We start from the raw sequence: 26,726 nt of genomic DNA on the forward strand, positions 1-26,726 counted from the left end.
AGAGAGAGAGAGAGAGAGAGAGAGAGAGAGAGAGAGAGAGAGAGAGAAAGACTCCCTTACTGCTAGCAAATCCATAGAGAGGCAGGATTAATTTCAACAGGACATATCATGTCCTTGTGGAGTGATAGCTACAAATTACATGCATCTTAATGAAGACAAGATTCCATGCCATGGAGATACACACACACACACACACACACACACACACACACACACACACATACACATACACATACGTTGTTCTAGTGCAGATTCCAAAACCAAACTTCTCCTCATGCTTTATGACAAAGTTCTTGCTTGAAATGTTTAGTGTACTTAATTTCAATATTGTTTTTGTTCATTTACTGCTTAAACATTTATTGTGTGCCCCCTGATAATCAGAATCAGGAGATTATTAATTGAGCATAGCTATTAAAATAGACATATTAAGTATATGAACTGTAACAAGACAATAATAATGACATCCTGTTTGAACAAAAAAATTAAGAGCATATTGTATTCCTTGTTAGTTTAGTGAGATAGCAATTGTCAGTGTTATCATGCTAAATTCTCTAAGCTGCCCTCTGAAAATGAGTTATTAAGGGGAGCAATTAAAAGACTCAATTAATTTACAAAGAAGGTCTCCAGAAATAAGTTTTCTGAAAAGAAACTGGATTGAACAATATGATGTCAAGCTAATCTTACCAATATGCTATGAATCTATACATCCTGAACCAACTTAACATTCATAAATAAAATTTAATGAAAACTCAGAAAACAGAATGTCTTATTGGATACTCTGTAAGATAAATGCATTTTATTCACGCTTCTCAGAGTTAATACTTTGAATGGACAATGCTGCTTTAAATTTTATTGAAGGAGATGAACACACTTCCATTGAAGTCTGCTAATATATGTGACAGAGACACAGAATATATATGGAATAAAAGGCTTGTATAAAATTGAAAGTCCTGCTCTACTACAGCTTTGTCATGTGTATATTTGCATAAATCACATTGGCATTCCATATGCTCCATTATGCTTTCTTATATCTATGAGAAGTAGTGTCACCAGATAATATGTAAAATTTTAATTTAAGGCATCCCCATCCAATATATGATTATTAATAGAGCAATCAACAGTCTTCTCCTCTCTCTTTTTTCTCTCCTCTCAGTTTCTTTGCCTCTGCCTCTCTGTATCTCTTCCCTCTCATAAACACACACACACATACACACACACACAAACACCACCACCATCATCACCACCACCACTACCACTACCATCACCACCACTACCACCACTACCACTACACCTCTAAGGATGAAAGATTTACTCAACTTTACAGAGTAGCAGAGCCAGGGAAAGGACCAGATCTCTTTATAATCCTCTTCCACGTGGCTTACATGCTGCTCAATATTTGTATATGGTTCCTAAACTTTTGATGTTCACTTTTTATGAGATAGGGCATCAAGCTCATCTAAAGCTCACAGTGTAGGCAAAACTGGCCCTGAGTTTCTGATATTCTAGTCTCTACCCAAGGTCTGGCATTACAGATGTGCACTAACACACCTGGTTTCTCTGATTCTTTTGTGACAGTAGTTTTACTTTTTTCTTTTTATCTTATTATCTTAATTATTTCTTTTTTATCTTTTTTCTTTTTTCAATTAAAGTTTTTCAGACAACATATTTGGATCTTATTCTTTTCCCTTCCTCATTTGCACTAAGAGTCTCTCTGTCTCCCTACTCACTCATCTTCATATTCAGAGACTCAGCTTTATGTGTGTCTAATCTTGTGCATGTCCATGCTTTTCGGTTCATTTGGTTTTGGTTTTGTCTAATTTACTTTATTGCCTTTTAATGTTTGCTGTTTCCAAATTGTCCTTTTAGAATTATAAATTGAATGTTTTATTCCTATTACATATAAATGATAAACATTTGTTAATAATCTTATTTCAAACATATCATTCTTTATGCTTTATGCAAAGATACCTAGAATGAATTAAACTTAAACTCCCCGCATTAAACTTCCAATTATGCTTGTAAAGGAAGGGGAGCTTAGTAAACCCTATTTTGTACCCTTTCATGATCTTTGTTACTAGCTGTAAGTCTCTGTTTCCTTGTGACATTTTGTTGTGACCAATAAGTTTTTATTTCCATTAATATAAGCCATTACTTTTCACATATGTTGTATCTATCTGTCTTCATTACATCTCAAAGGGGTGAGCAGGTTGGGGAGCTCACTCCTATCTCAGTAAACCAAAAGTTATTTTTGTGTTAGTACATCCAAGTAAGGTACTCAGTCCTAGCTACATTCAAATAAATGTATAGAGGCAGAGAATCCTATCATAGTCATTACCTTGCTTGTGGACAGAAGCATAGACCCAATCTTTGATAGAGAAGTAGACTAACAGAAGAAAGGAAGTGGAGAGGTAACTGGGTGGGGCACTTAAACCCACAGTAAGTACAAGTATGTTTAAAGACTAGGTGCAAGCTCTGAGGCCCTCTAAATCTACTTGAAGAATCTATAATGCTTGCTACTAAGCTTTGTCTTTGTTCTACTCTGATTTCTTTTCCTGTCTTTATTAATTTACCTGACTGAGAAAAAGAACCCACTGTGTCTAGTTTATATCACAGGGGTATTTCCATCTGAGTATGGATCAAATTTTACAATAAAGAAATAAAAGTTTACCAATATACTAATCATGAAAGAAGAGCTCCACCAATAACTTTGATCTTATATTACTGGCCTCCAGGATAGTAAAAAGAAGTTGTTGCTGCTTAAACACAGAACAAAGAGAGTTTTTAAAAAGGTTTAAATTTAAAACTTGGAAGTAATGGGAATGATTGGAAAAGGGGATCAAGAGTTCAAATACATACTTGATGACAGAATGAATTTGAGGCCAACTTAGTCTATATGAGACCCCCATCTAATCCAAAAACACAAATGAGATTTAGGACAATTGGAAGTAAAGACACTTTTAAAAACCCTGTATCATAACACATAATTTTTGTGTATCAAGAATGTTACCCTATACCATTGCCCTCTCTCTTTTCTTTTCTTTGTTTTGAGTTAAAATATAGATTGTATTTTTACACAAGTGAAAATGTACCCCATCATACCAAAAGGATTGAATTTTTTTCTACAGCAGAAACCTTGGAAAGTACAAATCTTTCAAACTAATCAAGACAGTGGATCCTGTGTTGTTTATCTTAAGAGCTTTTATTTTTTTCAATTCCCCTCATCAAATTAGTCACCTTTATTCCCTTACATAGTTTTATTTCTACTTTAATTCCTCTAAGGGAGTTCACACAACTATGAAGTGCAGAATGCCAGACTTATTGAAAATTTTGTTCCAATTGAATCTATCAGTAGGAAATGTGACTTTAACAAGCAGAAATTCTGACACTACTAAATTAACTTTCTGTTTGTTTTTCTTTTGAGTCAGGGTCTTATGTAGCCCTAACTGGCCTCAGTGTTGTTCATGGAGAATCCAATAACCTCACAAGCTGAAAACATTTGACAATCAATGTTTAAAGAAGATAATTGTTCATATTTCTTTTGAACTTTGACATATCAATACATTATTCATGATATATCTATAAGGATTATAAAGTATATATAGAAGGATATGACCTCAGAGGATATTACTTTGAAGGAGATAAGGTTCTCACTCTGTTAGAACTTGTAAAGAGAGTGGAAGAGCTACAAATAGACAATAAAACAGCAAAGAAATAATGCCCAATTTTGTAAATTGTTATAAAATAAATAGTATTAGAAGACATGGGAGGTACTCTCTTGGTGCTACTCTAGAGGAGATTGTTTCCTTAGAAAGATGACATGTGAGCTTAAACATGATAGACATAAAAAGAAACTTTGAGGCAGAGAATGCCCATTGGTTTGAAGAAACATTACCAAGAATCAAGGTCCTGGAGTGGAAAAAGCTTGGTTTTGAACAGAAAGGGACCAGACAGAAGAAATAAGAAAACAAAGATCAGCTATGAGGATTTTGTGCTTTATGTCAGTGATCAGCTTCAAACAGGAAAATGATCCACTGAATTTACCTTTATAGTAATATCTGTAATATATTTTTGGAAGGGTTAAGTATAAATATCTACCTAACTTGTTTTGTAACTAATGAGTACTTAATAAATATAAGCTTTTTGTTTGAAAAATAACTATGTTTCTTTGTTCTATTAAGAATGGATTAGAAAGAAGGCAGTGAGCTCGTAGAGGTAATTGCCTGATGGAATTTTTGAGACAATCAATAGAAGTAGGATTACCAGAGTGAAAGAAAAGGACAAACTACAGGTAGTGCAAAGGTGTTGGTCTTAAGAATATTTGAAATCTAAATTCTGCTCTGATTTTATTCAATACAGAGATGAGAAGAAATCATTTATAAAGTTAAATAATTTTTCAAGACAGTCAATGTATATATTCCTTTAACATATTGTTATATAGGAATTTTAAATATATATGACACTTGACTTGTGACAATTTATATATAATGTTAAATTTACTTTATAGGCAAGATTTGTGATTACACTGTAAGAACTTTCGATGATGTTTAGAAAAGATAATAGCATTAAGCACATATTTTATAGTTCATAATAAGAACCATGAATATTTGAAAATTGAACTTTAAAGAGAGAATTAAAGGGACATTAAAAAGAAATAAACATACTGGAAAAGAGAGGCAGGAAAGCCACTGAGATGCTTTTCTAGCAGCACTAAGAGTATTGCTGTAATTCATGGTGACTCCTACTGGTAATTTTTACAAATAAAATCATAGATTCACCAATATAGTAAAAAGTAGTTGCATTTCTTTTAAAGAAACAGAAAGACACCAAGTATAAGATGATGATGAAATGTTGATGCTGATTTGTTACTGCTAAATCCTCATGAGTCATAGAATGGATAGAAAACATTAGTCAGAGGAAAATGCATCAAGAGACCTATGAATGGTAATTTAATGGCTGACAGATATAATCATTCTGTCTAAAGTCACTAAGCATCTTCCACTCATGATTGAGAAGTATGGCATAATATTAATTTGGTCTCAGATATTGCCTTTGATCTGATAGTCTTCAAATCTTAATAATATTATCCCATTAGATCTTTATTATGTGTTAGACAGCCAATCCTCAATCTCCAAAAACCCCTTGAGATTTTTGAGAAAAAAAATTCAAAAGGAAATAAATATGAGTTTATTTTTCTCCATCACTAGTTTGTTAAAAGCCTACACTAATTAGAAATATCATTTATCTGTTCCTGTAGAGGAAATAAGATGTTTGAATTTGGTAGGGAAAAAAACATTTCATTTCTGACTATTAACAGAAAACCACCAACAAAATTAATTTTAATCTTTCTAAAGTTACTAATAACTCAGAGTGGGATAACTTTCTTTCTACTTTTTTGACTTACGAAAATCTTCTTAAACATTTATTTTATTATCTATCCTAGTAGACTAAGAGGAGTTTAAACCTAAAACCTGGCTGTGAATAGAAGTCAAATATAATAGAAACCACCATCACATATAGATTTTCTTGGTTGAATGAGTTCAGATTTCAGAACTGAGATTGTAACTTGGCACTTTGCCCGTTGCCTAGGGGGACAATTGCCCTCAGCTCACTCTTCTCAGTTGTCATGTTGGAGAACTTTGTTTAGTGATTTTACATCATTAAATTTAGCTTCAGCAATTTGCTGTAATCTTTAATAGAAAAGAAACCTTAATGTGGATTAATCTTCATGTGAGTATAATTTCTTCAAGATTAATATACATAAACACAAGATGATTTCACTTTGTATTCAATATTAGAATGGGATACCAGCATGGATTAAAATTCACTTAAAAGAATTTATTTAATAAAAACTAAATATACTCCTTTGTATTCCAGTATAAGAGCTTCAAACATATGAATATTACACAAATCCCTGTGATAAGAAACCTGAATTTGTTATAAAATTATGTTGTTTGATTTTTCTGTTACTTTCATTGTTATTAACTTTATTAATTATAAGTGTATTAATGAAAATTGAAAGATTGCCCTATTTAAATTTACTTTGTGATCCAGACCTTCAATATATCAAGCACATACATGTTGATGATTTCTAATAAAAATTTTCTTTTGATCACTAAAGAATAGATGTGTTTAAAATCTGTAAAAGCAGACTGGGGATATCATTCAATTATCATTCAATTAAATGATTTGTGCAAGACCTTAGTTCAGATCTCAAGAACCCACATAAATGTGGATATAATAGCATATTTGTATTCCCTATTCTCCTACAGGGAAATGTAAAGCAGAGAGATGGGAAATGCCTGGAAGCTCATGGATCAACTATTCTGGGGTGTTCAATAGAAGAAACACTGTCTGAAGGAAGGCAGAAGGCAAGGACTAACACCCAAGGTTTTAAAACCTTCAACCAAAACCCTCAGAGCTTCCAGGGACTAAACTACCAACCAAAGAGTACACATGGAGGGATCCATGGCTCCAGATGCATATGTAGCAGAGAATGGCCTTATCTGGCATCAATGGAAGGGAAGGCCTTTGGTCCTGTGCAGGTTGAATGCCCCAGTGTAGGGAAATGCTAGGGTGGTGAGGCAGGAGTAGGAGAGTGGATGGGGGAGCACCCTCATAGAAGCAGGGGGAGGGGAGGTGGGATAGGGGGTTTGTGGACGGGAAACAGGGAAGGGAAATAACATTTAAAATGTAAATAAATAAAATAACCAATGAAAATAAATCAAACAAAAAAATCTTCACATACATGCTGTGACATAGTGAGACTGTATATAAGCATGCCAGTGAACAAACACAAAATGAAGCTTAAATTCTTAGTTCAAAGAGATGGTATTAATGCCATTTTATTACTTTGATGAATAGTGCCTTATTGTCTACATCCTCTATTTTTATCACTGTATATCATATTATGTGGGGAACCTGTATTATATGTATTGTTTACTGGACATATTCTCATGCTAGAACAACAAGTGTCTGGGACAATTTTCCACCAAAATGTCCCAAGTGTCATGAAAATTTTCCCAGAATATAGTAGGCATTTAAGAAATCTTTGTAGAATCACTGAATATTCTTTATTTCCAAATGAATAATGTAACATTGCTTCACCAAATTGTTTGTACATCCATATGCAACCATACACACAAAATTTAAATAGGGAAACACTTAATTTTTGTTTTAAGTGAGATTGCCATCAAAAAATTGTTACCAATGCCTTGGTAATTCAGCCATCTTACTAAATAATCATTTATTACATATTTGATACTAGCCCATGAGGACCTTTTAGAGCTTTCATTATAAAAGTACACAATGTAAGAATGCTGTCCTTGTTAGACAACCCACCCAAACTACAGAAATAGAAACACATGTGATAACTAAAAAGATATAATTATACTGAAAAGCATAATAAAAGACTTTGAACAGATGGAAAAAATCTGATTTCCCTACCCCAGCTCCAAATGTCACAAACACCTATGCAAGGTCTTAATGGTAAAGAAACGGATGAATTCTTTGCTTCCATCTGTCTAACACTCAAGATCTTCTGTAATGTAAAAGTTGTCTTAAGGTTTTCTTCTATCCTGTAATTATTCACTCTTTCCTTGATGGTTACTGCAGACCTGTTTAATTAGTCCTTAATGTGGCACTTTTAAGGATTTCTAATAAGTTTTGTCTAATAAGTATTAAAAACTCACAAAAAATACATACATAATTAGCAAATACTTTCACATTAGTTCAACCACTAAGAAGCATGTAAGTTTCTGTAGTGTGGCAAAAATTCTATAATTGTTTATAATTTAGAAGGAGTTTAAAGCAGCTTTAAATTGTATAGAACTCAGGATATGGGCATTATGCTTGATATTTTGTTCTATACTTTTCCATATTCATTCAGTTTACTCTGAGTATTGAGCGATTAGCATCCTCTAACTCCTAGTATACGTATTCCCACATTGCCCACTGTTTTCTTTCTATTCCATCCTTCATATTCTCATTGGATTTGGCTAAGGACAAAAAAAAAATTATTCGCTCTTCCAAGTACCATCTCTTGTCAGGTTTTACAACCTGTGATACCCATGACTAGTATGGTTGGTACTAACCAGCAACTTCATAGAATCTAGAATCACTTGAGACACAAACCTCTGTATTGTATTAATTGATGTAGGAAGACTCATTTTAATTATGGGAAGAGCCATTCTCTTGACAAGGAATCCTGGACTGAATAAAATGAAGCAAGTTGAGCACTTCTATACATTTCTCCTTCTATGTTTAGTGTTAGTGGATGGGACCAGCTGATTCAAGCTCATGCTACTCTAACTTCCCTGTTGTGATGGTCTACACTTTGAACTAGGAGCTAACATAAACCCTCTGTCACTAAAGTATTTATCATAACAACAGAATATGAAAATAAGCATCATCCACCAGCATATCTACTTGTTCTCCTCACCTCTTATTTCTCAGAGATAGCAGTGAGTTGCTTAGTACTAGCCCAGGGTGCAGCATTACCCCTGCAGTTCTCAGTTCTCCTTACGTATTTCCTGCACCATTGTAAGTGGTCTCTCTGTTCATCTTACATGATTTGGAACTATCATCTCATTATTGCCAAATCTCTGAATGGCATGAACTTTTCACTACTGATTCCATGCTTCACACACTTGGAACTCTCCTTTTCCATAAATGGCAACAATGTTAAGTCCACATTATTGATTTTTATTGATTTTTTTCATTTTATGCATTACATCATACCAAATTAATACCTCAAATCTATGTATAAACTATATTTAGAAATTATCTACTTGTATCAGAACTGTCATCTCCTGAATTCAAGGTACCATCATTTCATTGCAGGAGTATGAAAATAATCTAACTGATCTTAGTTTCTTATTACAGCATGCTCTTTACATGTGTTTCAGTCATTTTTTTTACTTTTTCTTCAATATAAACAGTAAATAATAATGTTTTTAAAACACTGATTTTAAAAGCACTCACACAAACCTCTGTATCCTATCTCTACTTTAAAAAGAGATTGCTGGTCCAAACAGTACCTTCTTCACTTTCTCATTTGGATGAATGCTTAGCCCTAGAGTAACATAAAACTAAATTCTTCATAATCAAAGGTTATAATCTTTAGTAGTTTTGTAAGATACAAGATGCTGCATATTTCTAATACCTCAGGAGATTTCCCTACGACTAAGAAATTACCACTGAAGAATTTGACTAAAGACCCATCTTCATGTTAATGCCTACACACTCTTTTATGTCTGGTTTCTTTGCGTAACAACATGATTTGAGATTCATCTAAGTGTACTATTCTTTCATTGCTTTTCATCGCTGAGTTTCTTTCCATGTACCTGCTGATGCATATTTTGTTCATTTCCAGTTTGAGATATTATGAATATAGCTGTTATGAATATCTTTGAACAAACATTTCTTTGTGCATCATGGGTAGATAGATATACATAGGCTTAGTTTTGTAACATTCTATACCATGTGCTAAGATTATTTTACTTGTTGATAACATCTAAATGTTCTTGATTCATATTCTTATAATACTTGGTATGCTTAATATTTAAAATTTCAGTAATTATAACAGCTGTGCAATAATATCTCATTGGGAAATTAATCTACCCAATCCAGCTAATGAACAATGCATACATTTATAATCTGTTCTTACAACTTCACTTGGGAAGTATCTGCTTTCATAATGAATATAATTTCATTGACAGTTCACTATAATTATTTAAAAAATGGCTGAAATCTCCAGTAACAGCACATCTATCAAGGAATTTTGGCTTGCATGAACTGATTAGTTCATCGAGTTGAAATCTAATGACATCCATACTATTATGCAATTTAATGCGGGAATTCACCATTTTATATACAGACATATCTTCTTAGTTTGGCAAAGGAAACAATGATAGTCTGACTAGTACAATGATTATGCTAGTATATTGACTAATTTCATTCTTTTAACTTAAAACTATGTCAATATTAGAACATTTATTCTCCCTAAATTGAATGTAATCTCAAATTTGCAGAGTAAGAGTTTCCCATAAATATGAAAGGAGATAGAGATGGCTCATTTGCCTTTATAATATATGATGAATATAACACATGTATGGAAGCTAGCTAACTGGAACAATATGCTTGTTTGCAACCATATCCCTTGACTGGAAATCTCACTAATCTTTTGTTTCCTTAAGATAATGAGGAAGTTTATGAACTGAAAGTGCTTCTATTTTGATTATCTAAATCTAATTTAAATTCCAAATTTGATAATTAAAGCAGCTACTTTTCATATTTCATACTCATATATACCTATATAGTTTTATTTTTGATGATTTCTGAATTAAAAATATTCCCAATGTATCATGGTGTACAACATACTGAATATGACTTCATTTGAAATGCATGCTATTTGCCTGTCTGCAACTTGTCACTGTTTCTTAGGAAGGCAGCTTGTTATGCTCAGTATATTGTACTAGAATCCTAGACCAGAGGAAGGAGAGTCAGGTACTGAAAAATTGAATGGCAAAGCATGCTATGTCAGTGATGACATGTCTAATATGACAGACACATGTAGAATTTAGTAGTGGAAAAAGAGACTTAGAAATGGAAATCATGAATGAAAAAGTACATAGTAATGGTGCAATAAATAAATATAATCTATGTGAACATTTAAATCTATGTTAAGTACCAGTGGCTATATTGAATTTATACCTGCTTTGAAGATGTATTTGGGGCATTTTACTTCAATATAGTCCAACATGATATTCATAACTTGGGAGGGACCCAAAGGCCCTTCAAAGAAATGGGCTTTTATTATCCAGAGTAGTGGTAGAGTCCTTTTGTGCTCTGTACACAGCTATTCTATACAATGTGTTCACCACCGTGGCAAGAGCATGAGTTCAAAATATCAAAGAAGAAATATGAGATTAAAATGTGCATCATCTTGAATCAAAGAAATATATGCTTCCTAGTTTCACACATATATGATGTGCAACTTCACTTTGTCTACTGAAAACTTTACATATACTATGTTCTCCTCCCCTCTCCTCTCCTTCCCTCCCCTCTCCTTCCCTTCCCTCCCTTCCCCTTCCCTCCCCTACCTTCCTCTCCTCTTCTCTCCTTCCCTCCCTTCCCCTTCCCTCCTCTTCTCTCCCTGCCTCTTTTTTCCTCTCTTCCCTCATCACCTTTCCTTCTCTGCCTCTGTCTCTGTGTTGCTGTGTCTTCCGGTCTCTGTGTTTGTCTTTCTCTCATCTTTCATTTATCTCTACCTGTCTCCCACCATATGCTCTTCAATTTAAAATGTAGTTAAGAACCTTAATGAAAGCATGATCAACTGAAAATACACTGTGCCTAAGGCTCAGAAATCATTGTGGAAGAGGGGTCAGAAGGAATGTAAGACCCAGAGGAACAGAAAGATTGCTATGAGACTGTGTCTCCTAGAGAAGACACAATGACTTCAGAGAAGCTATACAATGAAGTCTAATCAACATGACCTGAACAAGGATGGCAGCAGTATACATGCTAATGTTGATTGGAAAGAAGCTAATGAGGCCTTAGCTCTACAGAATGAACTACAGACAACCAAGGAAACTGAGAGCAGGAGAAATATTTTTCTACAGAGACATACACCAGTTGATTATGCTATACAAAATCATCAGCCCTGAAATTCCATAGATACAAGTAACATTATATGAAATGAGCAGACATACAAGTAACATTATATGAATTGAGTATGTTATATTTATATATATATTTAGGAACACACACACACCACACAAATGCCCACATATTTGAAAAAAATTTATGAAGAGGATATAAAGTTTAAAGAAAGCAAGACGCATGGGAGGTGTTTGAGGGACAAAAAGAGACAAAAGAAAATTATGTAAGTATATTATATTTTGAAATATTTAATAAAGCATATAGGTATTAGAAAATTCATCAGCTATCACGATGTTTTTTAAACATGCAGTTTAATATTCTGAGCATGATGTGGATTATTTAATTTGCCTTTTGTTAAAATATCAACATCTGTTGTCAGATTTCAAAGGAACATATTGTTTGTGAATCTATAGCAATTTATCAATCATAATTACTATGGCTCTTGAGTTCAATTCCCAGAACCTACATAGGGCAGCTCACAATATCCCCAAACTCCAGATCCAAGGTCATCCAATGTCCGTGGTCTCAGTGGGCACCAGCAAACATGTGCACATATTCACAAAGACACTCACATATATATGTATAACTTAGATAATAAATATGAAAAATGAATCTGTGACATTTATATTCATAAACACATGTACACAAAATAGAAGATAATTTTTGATTAAATGTGAATTATTATATAATAAAATAGTTGAAGATTTTTCATATAGGAGTAGAAATGTCTTATGGAGATTTTTAAAAATTAGTAAAAAAAAAAAACCTCAACTTACATAAAGAAAGTATCTTAATCAATAAAATAACAATATTGTTTTTTTGTATTTTTGGTGTAGCTTTTTCATAATTTTTAATTTTGGAATAAACTCTTTCTGTAAAGGAATAATCAGATTGATTCATCAGACTCTTTTATTATCAAGTATTCAGTGTTGCTCAGCATAATTTTTAGTGGGTAATAAGGTAATATTATTAATAAATATTTTTTCTTTCCTATTTGTATTCCTTTGACTTGTCTTTTGTTGTCTAATTGCTCTAGTTAGGACTTCTAGTATTTGCAGATGACATGATAGTATACTTAAGTGACCCCAAAACTTCCACCAGAGAACTCCTAAACCTGATAAACAACTTCAACAAAGTGGCTGGTTATAAAATCAACTCAAACAAATCAGTAGCCTTCCTCTACTCAAAGACAAATAGGCTGAGAAAGAAATTATGGAAATGACACCCTTCACAATAGTCACAAATAATATACAATACCTTGGTGTGAATCTAATCAAGCAAGTGAAAGATCTGTATGACAAGAACTTCAAGTCTCTAAAGAAAGAAATGGAAGAAGATCTCAGAAGATGGAAAGATATCCCATGCTCATGGATTGGCAGGATTAACATAGTAAAAAATGGCCATCTTGCCAAAAGCAATCTAGAGATTCAATGCAATCCCCATTAAAATTCCAACTCAATTCTTCACAGGCAGGATGATCAATGGAATAGAATTGCAGACCCAGAAATGAACACACACACCTACGGTCACTTGATCTTTGACAAAGGATCTAAAACTGCCCAGTGGAAAAAGGATAGCATTTTCAACAAGTGGTGCTGGTTCAACTGGAGGACAACATGTAGAAGAAAGCAAATTGATCCATTCTTATCTCCTTGTACAAAGTTCAAGTCCAAGTGGACAAAGGACCTTCACATAAAACCAGATACACTGAAACCAACAATACCAACTTAGATAAGGACAAGTGAATCATAGGCAGAGTCATAGTGACCTGTCCCCTGAACCTTCATCCAGCCGACACCCTGTTCTGAAAGATATCTGTATTCCCTCTGAACACCCACACTCCAGTGTCATCTTCTTCCCCATGTCCTGTCTTTCTGTGTTTATAACCCCTGTGTGAATGAATTATGATTTGGAAAGAAGAAGAAGAAGAAGAAGAAGAAGAAGAAGAAGAAGAAGAAGAAGAAGAAGAAGAAGAAGAGGAGGAGGAGGAGGAGGAGGAGGAGGAGGAGGAGGAGGAGGAGGAGAAGGTGAGGCAGAATCTCGAAGACTTGGGCACAGGGGAAATGTTCCTGAACAGATCACCAATAGCTTATGCTCTCAGATCAAGAACTGACAAATGAGATCTCATAAAATTGCAAAGCTTCTGTAAAGCAAAGGACACTGTCAACAGGAAAAAACGGCAATCAACAGATTGGGAAAAGCTCTTTAACAATCTGAAATCCAATAGAGAGCTAATATCCAATATATACAAAGAACTCAAGAAATTAGACTCCAGACAACAAAATAACCCTATTAAAAATGGGGTACAGAGCTAAACAAAGAATTCTCAACTAAGGAACTTGAATGGCTAAGAACCACCTAAAGAAATGTGCAGCATCCTTCATCATCAGGGAAATGCAAATCAAAACAGCCCTGAGATTCTGCCTCATACGAGTCAGAATGGCTAAGATAAAAAACTCAGGTGATAGTAGATGCTGGCGAGGGTGTGGAGAAAGATGAACACTCCTCCTTCGTTGTTGGGAATTGCAATATGGTGCAACTACTCTGGAAATCAGTCTGGCAGTTCCTCAGAAAATTGGACATAGCATTACCTGAGGACCCAGCTATACCACTCCTGGGCATATACCCAGAAGACGCTCCAACATATAACAAGGACATATCCTCAACTATGTTCATAGCAGCCTTATTTATAATAGCCAGAAGCTGGAAAGAACCCAGATGACCTTCAACAGAGGAATGGATTCAAAAAATGTGGTATATTTACACAATGGAGTATTACTCAGCTGTTAAAAACAATGAATTGAGAAATTCTTAGGTAAATGGATGAAACTAGAAAATATCATCCTGAGTGAGGTAACACAATCACAAAAGAACACACATGGTATTCACTCACTGATAATTGTGTATTAGCTCAGAAGCTCGCAATACCCAAGATTCAACTCACAAACCACATGAAGCTCATGAAGAAGAAAGACCAAGTGTGGGTGCTTCGAAACTTCTTAGAAGGAGCAACAAAATACTCAAGGGAACAAATATGGAGACAAAGTGAGGGACAGAAACTGAAGGAGGGGCCATTTGAAGACCTTTCCACATGAGTATCCATCCCATGTGCAGTCACCAAAGGTAGATGCTGATGTGGAAGGCAGGAAGTGCATGCTGATAAGAGCCTGATATGGATGTCTCCTCAGAGGCCTTCAAGAGTCAGATATATTCAGAGGCAGATGCTCACAACTAGCCATTGAACTGATCATGATGTTCTCAATGGAGGAGTTAGAGTGAGGACTGAAGGAGCTGAAAGGATTTGTGGCACCATGAGGAGAGCAACAATACCAACCAACCAAAGCTCCCAGGGTCTAAACCACCAGCCTGGGAGCACTTAGGGAGGGACCCATGGCTCCAGCTGTATATGTAGGGGGGGGGATGTCCTTGTTGGGCATAGGTGAGAGAGGAGATCCTTGGTCCCATGAAGGCTGGACATCCAGTGTGGTGGAATTCGACGTTGGGGAGGTGGGAGTTGGTGGGTGGGTAGGGCATGTCCTCATAGAAGCAGGAAGGGGGGGCTAGGATAGGGGGTTCCTGGGCAGGGGTAAATGGAGTAAAGGGACAACATCTGAAATGTAAATAAAATATACAATAAAAATAAAAATTATCTTTTTCACAAATATACTATTTGTTTTTACTTTTCTTAATTATATTTTGAAGTTAAAATTTTCTAAATGTTTTATTGAGGGCATGCTGTCAAAATTTCAAAATCTAAAAGTCAGAATGTTCTGTTTTAAAAGACATGGATCTGGGAATAAGGAAACATTGGTTCTGTCAGTATGGTAGTGGGTAGGTTTCATCAAAGCCCATTTTTCCATTATTTGTGAGCTCTAGATTTCCAATGTGTCAGTAGAGATAAGAGACCATATCTCAATCCCCTTGCAGCTTATCACCATAGAGTTTTTACTGTAAGTATACATACTAGTTGGACATTTTCAAAAGCCTAAGCTTATTAATAGATTGATAAATGTCCATCAGTTTGGTCATACATAGTCCCCCAATTTATATATATGTTTGTATGCACAAACATGAGCCAGTGTGTGTGTGTGTATGTGTGTGTATGTGTGTTTGCCCATGCATGCATATGTGTGTTGTAAATTAGAGGACAACTTGCAGAAGACTTATCCATCTTTCTATCTTGTGGGTCCAATAATCAAACTCAGGTCATGAAGGCGATAGGCTTGGCAGCAAGTGTCTTTACCTCCTGAGCCATATTGTGGTCCCAAACATGGTTATTTTTAAATAAATATTTCAGGTTTCACTTCATATTTCATTTCACTTCATATCTCATTCCACAACTTTTTATCCATGAACAAGCAATGTCAGTATCACCTGAGGCCTTATTATAAATTTAGATTCTCAGGTTCCAGACACAGAATACAGATTTGCATTTTAATGTGATTGCCAGGAGATATCAGAGAATATTAAATTCAAAGAAGCACTGATTTAGTAATGGATACCTTCCTCAACATGATTCCTCATGTAGAATTTGTAATTTTAAATATTGTGTTGTTGTATACATTTCATTACAAAGCATATATTTGATTTAATATCTTATTTTTTGATTTATAAATATTTCAGGATGGAACACATTTAGTATATGAATTTGTATTTCTTTGCTATTTCTACTAGTAGTATTATAATAAAGAGAAAAAAGAAGCATATTAGTGAAGAACTTGAGACAATCTTGAAAGATTTTCCTGGCATAAAATACAATAATGGTTATCGTGGTAGGAGAAATAATTACTGGTCCAATGATAAAAGTAAAGGTTATTCATTCACATACCCACAAAAATATTTGGGGGACAGTTATGCCCAACCCATTCCCTATGGAATTATCATTCTAAGACAAGTATTATCTTATGAATCCTTTAATCCAAGTAGAAATGGTTGACAATTTCAATTTTTACAGAGAGAGAATAAAGTTAACTTTTAAAGTATTTTTTTAAGTCTGGGAAATGTAGTTCCATTGATATAGTGCTTGCTTAGCATGCACGAAGTTCTGCGTCTGATCTCCAGCACTGCTAATCCTGTGCTCCCAAATTGCAGAAGGCAATTGCAGAGGAGCTGATGCCAATTTAAGGTCAGCCTGGGCTACATAGGAATTTTCAGTCCAAGACTCTATCTCAAAAAACAAAACAAAACAAAACAAATAACTCTCTTGGGCACTCTCATATTTTAGGCAATTTGAAATCATGGTCTATTCTACACTCTAGATTGAATGTGCAGTCTTCATTCCTGTAGTTTATAAAGGGAAATAGAATCTCCATTGATATGTTAACATATAAATGTAGAAAGTTGATTCCTTTGCATACTTTCAATCTACATTGCACGTCACTCAATATCTCTACATGATATGTAACTCATTAACCTCTGTAGAATGTATGTGTTCCAATAGCATATTATCTTTTTGAGGGAACATACATTATATTAATATTTTTTCATCCATAAGGCATAATGGTATATATGAAAAACACATATACACATATACACTTTCTAATATTCTCCTCATAAACATAAAAAAGTGAGGCAATACTTGGAGTGGTTTGCATAGAAAATATTTCTATCAACTATAGAAGTAATATTAACTATATAATTAATAATAGTTATGTTGCATATGTAGAAAAACACTTTTATAGCCAAACCTATCATATTTGAATTTATTTTATCAAAACTCCAGTGCAACTACTCTTATTTTTATTCCTAGTATGATTCACATGTTTTAAATTTTTGGAAGGGGGAGAGCATTCAGACTCTGTTGCTGATTTCTCTTATCACATATATTTTGTGGAGTTTTTGAGACAATATGTCTGCATTTCAAGCATGAAAACTTAAAGGAAAAATTTTCAGAATTGTCCAATTACTGTGTCCGGGTGGTTCATAAATATCTGAAAATATTACATTTTCAAGCAATCATGTCTATAATTAAAGATGATCAACTGCTATCCAATCTCTCAATCAGCATAAAGAAAGCAGAACATAAAAGCTTTCCCCTATTTAGATGACCATAAATAAATTTGTTCTTGCTTCAAAGCTTAGCCCTTATACTATAATTAGATTTAAATATAGTTCTGTTGTTTTTAAATAACAGATGCCTACCATCTTGTACACTTCCATTTTTATAAAAATATTTTTTATTATTGGCTAAGAAGCCCAGCAGGATTCTCATTTCTTTTACAGCCTACATGTGTTCTGATTTGTACAATGAATAAATTGAGAAGAAAAAAAAAAGGTTGGAATACAAAGGGTAAAAATCTGGTAGCATTCCCCTCTCAGAGTTACCTGAGTAACTACTGTCAAGGTTTGCAAATGAGTCAAAAATAAATGCCTGACAATTTAGAAGTTTGACTCATAGGACTCTCAATTATAAATTGACTAAAAAACATATCTAATTCTGAGAAGTTTCATGTTTAGTTGTACTTAATTACCAGTGAGTTATGAACCAATAATTGCACAATAAATGAATGTTTTGTAAGTAATAATACTGGGTCTAAAATCATGTCTTCAGTTTTGTTAATATAAATATTTGAACATGAATATTTAGTAATAGTTGCTAACTAAGAACTTAAGCATCACTAGAAAAAAATGCTAACTTTTAAAATGTATGTGTTTTCTTCACACAGGCAAAGTTTGAATATATTATTTGATAATGTCTATAAGATAATTATTAATGAAAAGTCTTTTGAAAGCACACATATCTGATTAAGAGGAGCTAATAAACCAAACTACTCTAAATCCTCCTTATCACAAACCCTTTGTCTCTCCTTTCCCACTGTCTCTTACTTCCATTCCAGAAAGTTGCTAAAATTAAAAATAAATACAAATTTTTATTTCCAAGTGAAGAAAAGCATAGAAACAAGACATAAAAGGGACTGTATAAATCAAACAAAATCTAGAACTTTACAATACAGGGCAGGGTGAATGAAGAAGAGGGGAAAGTCAGGCAAAAGTGACATAAATACAAAAAAGCAAGCAAGGTAAGTTTAGTGTACAAGAGCACAAGGCCCAGTGAAACAAACCATGCTTAGTAATTAGAAGAAGAGGTTGTGTAAACATCTTTAAAGGTCTCAGAGTCTAATTGCCTGCTATGTACAGGAATAAGCAAGGAGATATATGTGGGAAGAATTTGAAAAATATAGCTGGGGTGAGTAGAGATTATGTTGAGAATGTGTACAATCGTGACATATTTTGTTCTGTAGTCTATGTCATTGATTAGGCCTATACTAAGGATATAATGATCAAATCCTTGTTCAAGTCAATTCTGGAGAAAGAGAAAATGCTAAGATTTAATTTTTGTTGTTGTTGTTGGGAGGGAGATGGTTCAGTGGTTAAGGGTGCAATCTGCTCTTGCATAGAACTCAAATTCACTTCCCAGTCCCCATGTGGAGCAACTCACAAGATCTACACTCCAGTGCCAGCTGGATCCAACACCATCTCCTTGCCTTCATAAGTACCTGCACTTCAGTATGCACAGTTAGCCACAGTTGCATGCATACACATAATTTTAAAAATTTGAAAAGTAAATCTTAAAAAGTATCAAAGTGCTTGAACTATGTACCCAGAAGAATCATTTTTATCACATTGGTCATATGTTACATGATTTTTCTTCAGATGATATAAATAAACATCTATCTGCTCCAAGTAGAGAGAACACTGATAAACCAAAGAAAGGATTTGGTCTAAATCTAGCTTATTGAATTAATAATTGTATTGGGATTATCCATAGGAACACTGACATTTCAAGGTCACCAAAACTACTGAGAAGTCCACTGAGAAATTTAGGGATAGCTACACCACTGAAGATTCCCAGCCCTTGCATAGGTGGCTCAAAAAAACCTCTATCACTCAGAATATGAGTGGCTTATGAAGAGCTGCCCTACTGGACAACCCCCTGAGCAAATTAAGGTCTCAAACTGCAGTTACCTTTCCACTTTCTACATAAACTATGGATTCATGTGTCCCAGGAGTCACCCTCCTCCCTGTACTTTGAAATAACAGGCACAATTACTTGAGTCTCTTACAGTCTCAGAAAATTTGATTGAAAAAGACAATGATCACAATCATTCTGAAGGTCCATATATACAGCATCAGGGAAGACAAGAGGGAAAGCAAGTTCTAAAACTGAAGCATCCATTTCTCAACATAGTATGTGCTAATCTCTCCATTGAAACCTAAACCTTGTTTCCATCTCAGACAATGTAAGATAACTCTCACTTATAATTAGATGTTAGTTTAAACATTATTTACACAGAGAAATCTTCTCCAGTGTCTGCAGTACAACTGTCTTGGCAGACGGAAAGACATATATGCCCTTGTTTTTTTTTTTACTACTGCACTATTGAAAAGATAGAATTGATATTTCCTCAGCAATCTCATTGTGGAAAACCAAAAAGGTTACAACTCTTGTCTATCTGGAAGGGAAATCTGTATCCCAGGAGAGATTTCAAGTTTCTGACCACTTATCAGACCCTCTTGCAAGGGAGACCTGATTTTTCAGTGATGAGTTTGACCTCAACTGATTAGTTATACATATTTCTTGCTGTATCCATATATCTAAACATCATGTCAAGATCCCAAAGTTATACTCAGAGGTTACTAAACCTCTTTCTTCCCATTCCCAATTTGGACACAATGAATAAATCTACTTCTCTGCTCTTCACTATTGCTTGTTTTTTTTTTTAAATTAGTCTATTGATGACAGCTGGTTGAGACAACAATATTAGGGTTACCAGAGGAACTTTTCCCCTGTGCCCAAGTATTCAAGGTTCTTCCCCACCTTCTCTTCTATTAGTTTCAGTGTATCTGGTTTTATGTAGAAGTCCTTCATCCACTGTATAAGTAAGAGCAGAGGGCCCTGCTGGGCATAGGTGGAAGAAGAGATCCTTGACCTCATGAAGGCTGGATGCCCCAGGGGGTGGGAATTTGAGGTGGGGATGTGGGAGTGGGGAGTTAGGTAGGGGTACATCCGCAGAGAAGCAGGAGGAGGGGTGAGGGGATAGGGAGTTCCTGGGTGGGGGGGGTAAGGGGATAGCATATGAAGTGTAAATAAAACATCCAATAAAAAAATCAATGGCAATAATATTAGAGAAAAAAGATCTTCAAGAATGGATAAAGAGCATCAAAACCAGCAAAAAAAAAAAATAAAGTCTGTATCTTATTCTTAATCTAAAATAATAAAAAGTTTTAAAGAAAAAAAAACATATATACAAAACTTAAAAGCAAATATACACATATAAGGGGAAATGTGTGTTTCTTTGGTCTATGATTGTAGACTAAAATATTTAAGAAGCCTTTGCAGCCCCAGTGAATTTTATTCCCCTAATGCACTCAGAATATATTCTGCTCAGGAAATAGTCATTGAATAAATATCTGTTGAAGTTTTTCCAGAAAGCAATATGAAATGGCATACTAGCTATAAGTTTTCCCATTTTATTTCTTACTTGGTGACTATTTCTACCTCAGTTACATCAGCACACCAAAGCATACTATTCTCTCACCTCTTTCTTTTCATCTTTTCTTTTGTTAAATAACTACAGATTTTTTCCTCCTCAGCTTCTAAAGTCACTTGTAAGGTTTCAAAGAACCACAATGATGATTAATAAATAGAGCAATAATGAGAATAACAGTGACAAAATGGAAGGGCAGTGGCCCAGAATAACACTCTAAAGCTCGTGGCTCTGAGAAATGCCCTTGTTCTCTGTTCAGAAATATCAACAAAGTCCTAAGATGTCTACTGTGGTTTTCCAATTACATATGCTTACCTTAAACAGCACATTCCAGGCATAAAAATATAGATACTACTTGGTGATTCTGTTTAGGTTTCAGTTATACTTATGGCACACTGCAGAGATACTGTGCTTCATGTGTAGACAATAGAAATTTAACTTAATTAACATTGATTTTCAAACATTTTTAAAAAGTAAACCATTTTATGCAAAAGAAAACAACAATCAAGTTCCAATTTTAAAGTACATCAAAGTGGAACTCTTAAGTAGGCAGAGAATAACCACCCACCAGGACTCCATCTCCTCCCAAAATAATTACTTCAACTAGGTTGCTGAACTACACTGTCTTAAAGATAGCACACTTCAAAATTACTGATGTTAAAATGACAAGTAATTCTTTTTAAATTTCAATATATTTGAATATCAATAATTGTATCTACTTATAAAACATATTTATACTGGAATTTTAAATAATATAAAAAAGAAATAAAACTTGTAGATACATTATCATGATACTTATTCACATTTCACATACTGATAATTGATAATAATAATAACAATAATAATAACTATTTTATTCAAGACAGGGCTTCTCTGTATAGCCCTGTCTATCTTGGAACTCAATTTATAGACTAAGCTGGTCTCAAACTTAGAGATCTGCTTGGTACTGAGTACTGGGTACTGAGTGTTAGAATTAAAGGCACATCCCACTATGCCCAGGTTCATATTATTATTCTTTAGTATTACTTATGAAAGGAACACATCCAAATATTTCACTATTAATCTTTTTAAAGCAGTAAAAATTAGACATTTAATATGTATGAGTGTTTTTCACATGTATGTATGTGCACCATGTACAATGTCTAGTATGTACAGAGGCCAATGAAAATATTGGATCCCCCGAATTAGGATTATGGATACTTGTGAATGATCATGCGGATACTGACAACTTACAGTTTTCTAAGTTAATAAATGCTTTGGGATATGGAAGCTTCTGTGTGTGTGTGTGTGTGTGAGAGAGAGAGAGAGAGAGAGAAAGAGAGAGAGAGAGAGAGAGAGAGACAGACAGAGACAGAGAGACAAAGACAGAGAGAGACAGAGCAGATAGAAAGACAGAGAGGATATTCATATATTTATGTGCACAAATGCATAAGTGCATACCTACATATAACTATGTGTCTTGGTATGGTAAGACCTAAACAATAAATCTAATTAAAAATTTATATGTGTAGCTCAAATTCTGCAGGAGCAACAAGTATTCTTAACTGCTAAAAGTATCTCTTGTTCATCACTATTAATACTTAATTATATTCGGAGCTCACAAAGCCCCTCAGTTTTTTAAAAAAACATTGTCTATGTCCCTTCTGATGTGATGAGCTTTATGATGAACAGAAAATTTTCACTGATAGAAAAAAAATCACAGTATGTGGTTAGCCCCACTAAAACAATTCTTAATTTACTTTGTCCATTTTCTGTCATTTAAGAAAATATAAGGTAGACAAATAAAGAAGATGCTGCAGAAATCCTTACACATTCCTATAAATAGTAGATGTTAACAGGTGAACATCTACCTAACTATACTTGTAAAAGTGTAATTTGTGTGTATATTTGTATACAGTGCTATATATTCTGATACGTTTTCACAGAGCATAATATTGGGAAACCATGTGTGTTTCCTCTCAAATTCCATTTACTTTATTATTTGAGGTTAGATTATACAGATAAATTTTAATTAAGTTTATTGTTCAGGTTTTATATCAAGCCAGATAAGTATATGCTTATATATATTTGCTATTTGTACATGAATATTTTCCCCTCTCTCTCTTTATCTGTCAGACACAAATACACATTCACATGCAAAGGCATTTATTAAACTAGATAGACTAAAATGTCAATGTCACCAATACCATATATATATACATATGTGTATATATATACACCATATATATATATATGTGTGTGTGTGTGTGTGTGTGTGTGTGTGAGTGTGTGTGTGTGTGTGTGTGTGTGTGTGTGTATGTATATCCTTTCTGAACATTAGCTCAGACAGAAGTTGAGTCTGCATTGTTATTGTGTCCCATTCTGTATCTGAAATAGCACTGATGTCCAAGTTAATGACAAGGATGGATTCAATGCAGGGACATATGACAAGAGCACATGGGTTGAGCTGAATTAAAATATTCATTTCAAATTAAACCTTTGTGAAGTCTGGTTCATAAGTTATAAGCTTTAATCTTTAAATCTAAATGCAATTATACTAAAGCCACCACAATGATCTTCACTATAAGAACTCAAAGACAAATTTTTTAGTGACAGAGATATGTATGTGCAAGGAGAAATAATGGAAGTTTAAATAAATAATGGAAGCCAACGGGCACTGGTGCAAACCAAGAGGAAAAAGTTAGAGCAAACAAGCCAAAGTCTCTTCATCATTAACAACATGTATACTTTCACGAATGAAACCAACTCAGAAAAGAAACGATTACATAGCAACAAAGCACTGGCACAGAAACTCTTTCTTTACCTTATACAGCCTTGAACTACTTCTGTACTATTTCTGTGAATTTGTAGGTTAAGAGTTAATTATGTATTCACTTGTAATTTCCCCTACATCTATTATTTCAAATTCTTACATATTGAGCTGAAATGTTTTACCACTGTATTGTAAAGTGACTTTCATGAAGTTTCTCAGAGCAACAAATATTGTTAGTAAGCAAGGGTAAAGTCATTCTTAGATTGCTACCATATGCCTTTAGAGGAATCCATGTGGAAATAATAATAATGACCACAGGGCTACCTAGCAAATGGAGAAGAATAGAACACTGTCCTAATGTTGTGTACAACTGAAAACGAAAGTGGAATTTACAAATTCTTTAAGTGTAAAGCAAGAGGGAAAGAAATTAAGTAGGACTCATTACACTGGTCAACCCCTTTCTCTTCATCCTCTGCTCCAAATGAGAGAAAAAGCAAATGAGGGGGGGGGATGTAATTTCTATACATGGTTGTGATGGTTAGTCTTCATTATCAATTTCACTGAACTTGATATAAGGTAGGATACATATCTGTGTATAATAAGTCTCTGAGAGTGTTTCTAGAACAATGTTTTCAACTGGATGACCCTTTCACAGAGGTAGCCTGAGACCATTGGAAAACACCCATATTTACATTGTGATTCATAATGGTAGCAAAATTATAGTTATGTAGTAGCAACAAAATAGATGTATGGTTAGGAGTCAGAACAACATGAGGAACTGTATTAAAGGGTCTCATCAGTAGAAAGAAAGAGAACCACTGCTCCACAAGTCTTAACTGATGAGGAAAGAGCCATCTTGAATCTTGCCAGTACCTTTCTGTGGAAGAGGTGTGCTTCTGGACTAAAAAAAAGTAGAAGGCAAGCTAAACACCAGCATTCATTTCTCAATGTGAACATCTGCCTCATGGTCCTACTGTCATGCCTGTTCCCACATGATCAATTATATCCTTTATGGCCAAAATTAAATGACCCCTTAAGTAGCTTCTGTCATGCATTTTACCACTGCAAACAGTAACAAAATCAACATTAAAACTGTAACCTTAAAGTGAATCAGCAACATAACATTATTTAACCATAGTATATTAATGAATTTAAAGGCTTTCTTTGACATTGATTTCACAACACGCCAAAGCTCAAATGAGAAAGATAGAATGAAGAGTACTTATAGTGACTTGGGAGTCTTTACAAACCTTACTACAGCACTAACACAACACAATTACACTTATAGATGTGCATACAAGGGGAAACTCATAAATGGTCTGTGATGGCAATATAATAATTAATATCCAAAATTAATATACACATTTTATGGATGAACAGACACTATCTACTCAGACTCAATCACATCATAACTATCTCATCATAATAGTTAATAAAATTGACAATGAATTAAATTGACAGTTTGAAAGCCAGGTTTGAGATTCATTTCCAAGGTCAGAGTAAACAGTACTTCAACATGCTTCTTGTCAGGAATCATGTACTATAATCTTCCCTTGAAGATAAAGCTGAACCTGGATGGTAGAACCATATAGATGAATAAAGCAGGTAAAGTGGTTTGCTCTCTGCTAGATATTCAAGTCATTGCAGTGTCTTACTATTTTCAAAACAATGACCACAAATATTTAAAGTACAAAGAAGAAAAAAGACATTAGTCTTATTTTTCTTGTATTTTCGTTCTAGGAACAGGAACTCAAACAATAGAAAAACACCCCCAGAAATCTTAAGTACTGAAAAACCTTAAATGATGTCATGAGTAGATAGTTTGGCTTTAAATGTATAAAACACACCAAAAAATTGCTTTACCTTTTCTATTTAAGAATATGCCATTGAGTTTAAACTTTTAAATCTGAAGTTACGAGGAAATAAATTTCCTTCAAAAACTTGGGTCACTGTTAGAAGAAAGCAAAATGAACAGTAATGTATGATCTACAACACAGTTGTGTTCACCCCTGCATTGAAGATGGATATATTTTTGGACACACTTTTTTAACTAGGAAAATTTACATGCCATTCCTCAAAGATTTCTAACTTGGTAGTGACAGACCCACAGCATGAAATGTAGTCAGGCATTTTCTTTCAGTGGAATGGCATGGCAAGCTCATAAGTAACTTCCTGAAGAACATAACATGTTTGAATCATAGAATATCAATTAAAATATAGCAATATAGACCAATAATACCTAACCAACAGGCTTATATTAATCCTGTGAGGATGACCACCTCATTCCATAAGGGCAGGGTTACAGGTGGGCATTACCACACTCAGCTGCTGATTGGTTTTATGCTGGGATTTGCAAGGTATAATCATGTATCTATAAATTTTATGCTTTGTCAATGGTTATATAGTCAGCCACCATAATAATGTTGTCATTGTCTTAGTTTCTCTTCCATTGCTAGGTAAAATACCATCACAAAAGCAACTTAAAGGAGAATGGGTTTATTAAGCCTCACAGTTTCAGGTTATAGACCATTTTAGAAGAGAAATCACAGTGGCAGAAACTTGAGGGAGCTGGTCACACTGCACTCACAATGAGGAACAGAGAACAATGATGTATGTATGTAGGACTCAGATAACTTTCTACACCAGTACAGTCCAAGTGTCATCCATAATTAAGATAAGTCTTTCCACATCGATTAATGTACTCAAAAACAGTTCCTGCAGGCATGCCCAAAGGCTCATCTCCCAGGTGATCCCTCATTCTAGCATTTAGGTAATTAACACTAACTATAGCAGTCATGTAAAGTGTCATTTTATTATGATATTTTGAA

General features: G+C 34.3%; 1 protein-coding gene across 1 annotated transcript in view; it reads right to left on the reverse strand.

Annotated features, from left to right (window-relative positions):
- Nucleotides 1-26,726, reverse strand: part of Il1rapl1 (interleukin 1 receptor accessory protein like 1) — a 1,073,997-nt gene that overhangs the window by 157,175 nt on the left and 890,096 nt on the right. The window lies entirely within an intron of this gene.

The sequence above is a fragment of the Grammomys surdaster genome, unplaced genomic scaffold (assembly GCF_004785775.1).
Source record: "Grammomys surdaster isolate TR1022 unplaced genomic scaffold, NIH_TR_1.0 148, whole genome shotgun sequence".
Classification (NCBI taxonomy): domain Eukaryota; kingdom Metazoa; phylum Chordata; class Mammalia; order Rodentia; family Muridae; genus Grammomys; species Grammomys surdaster.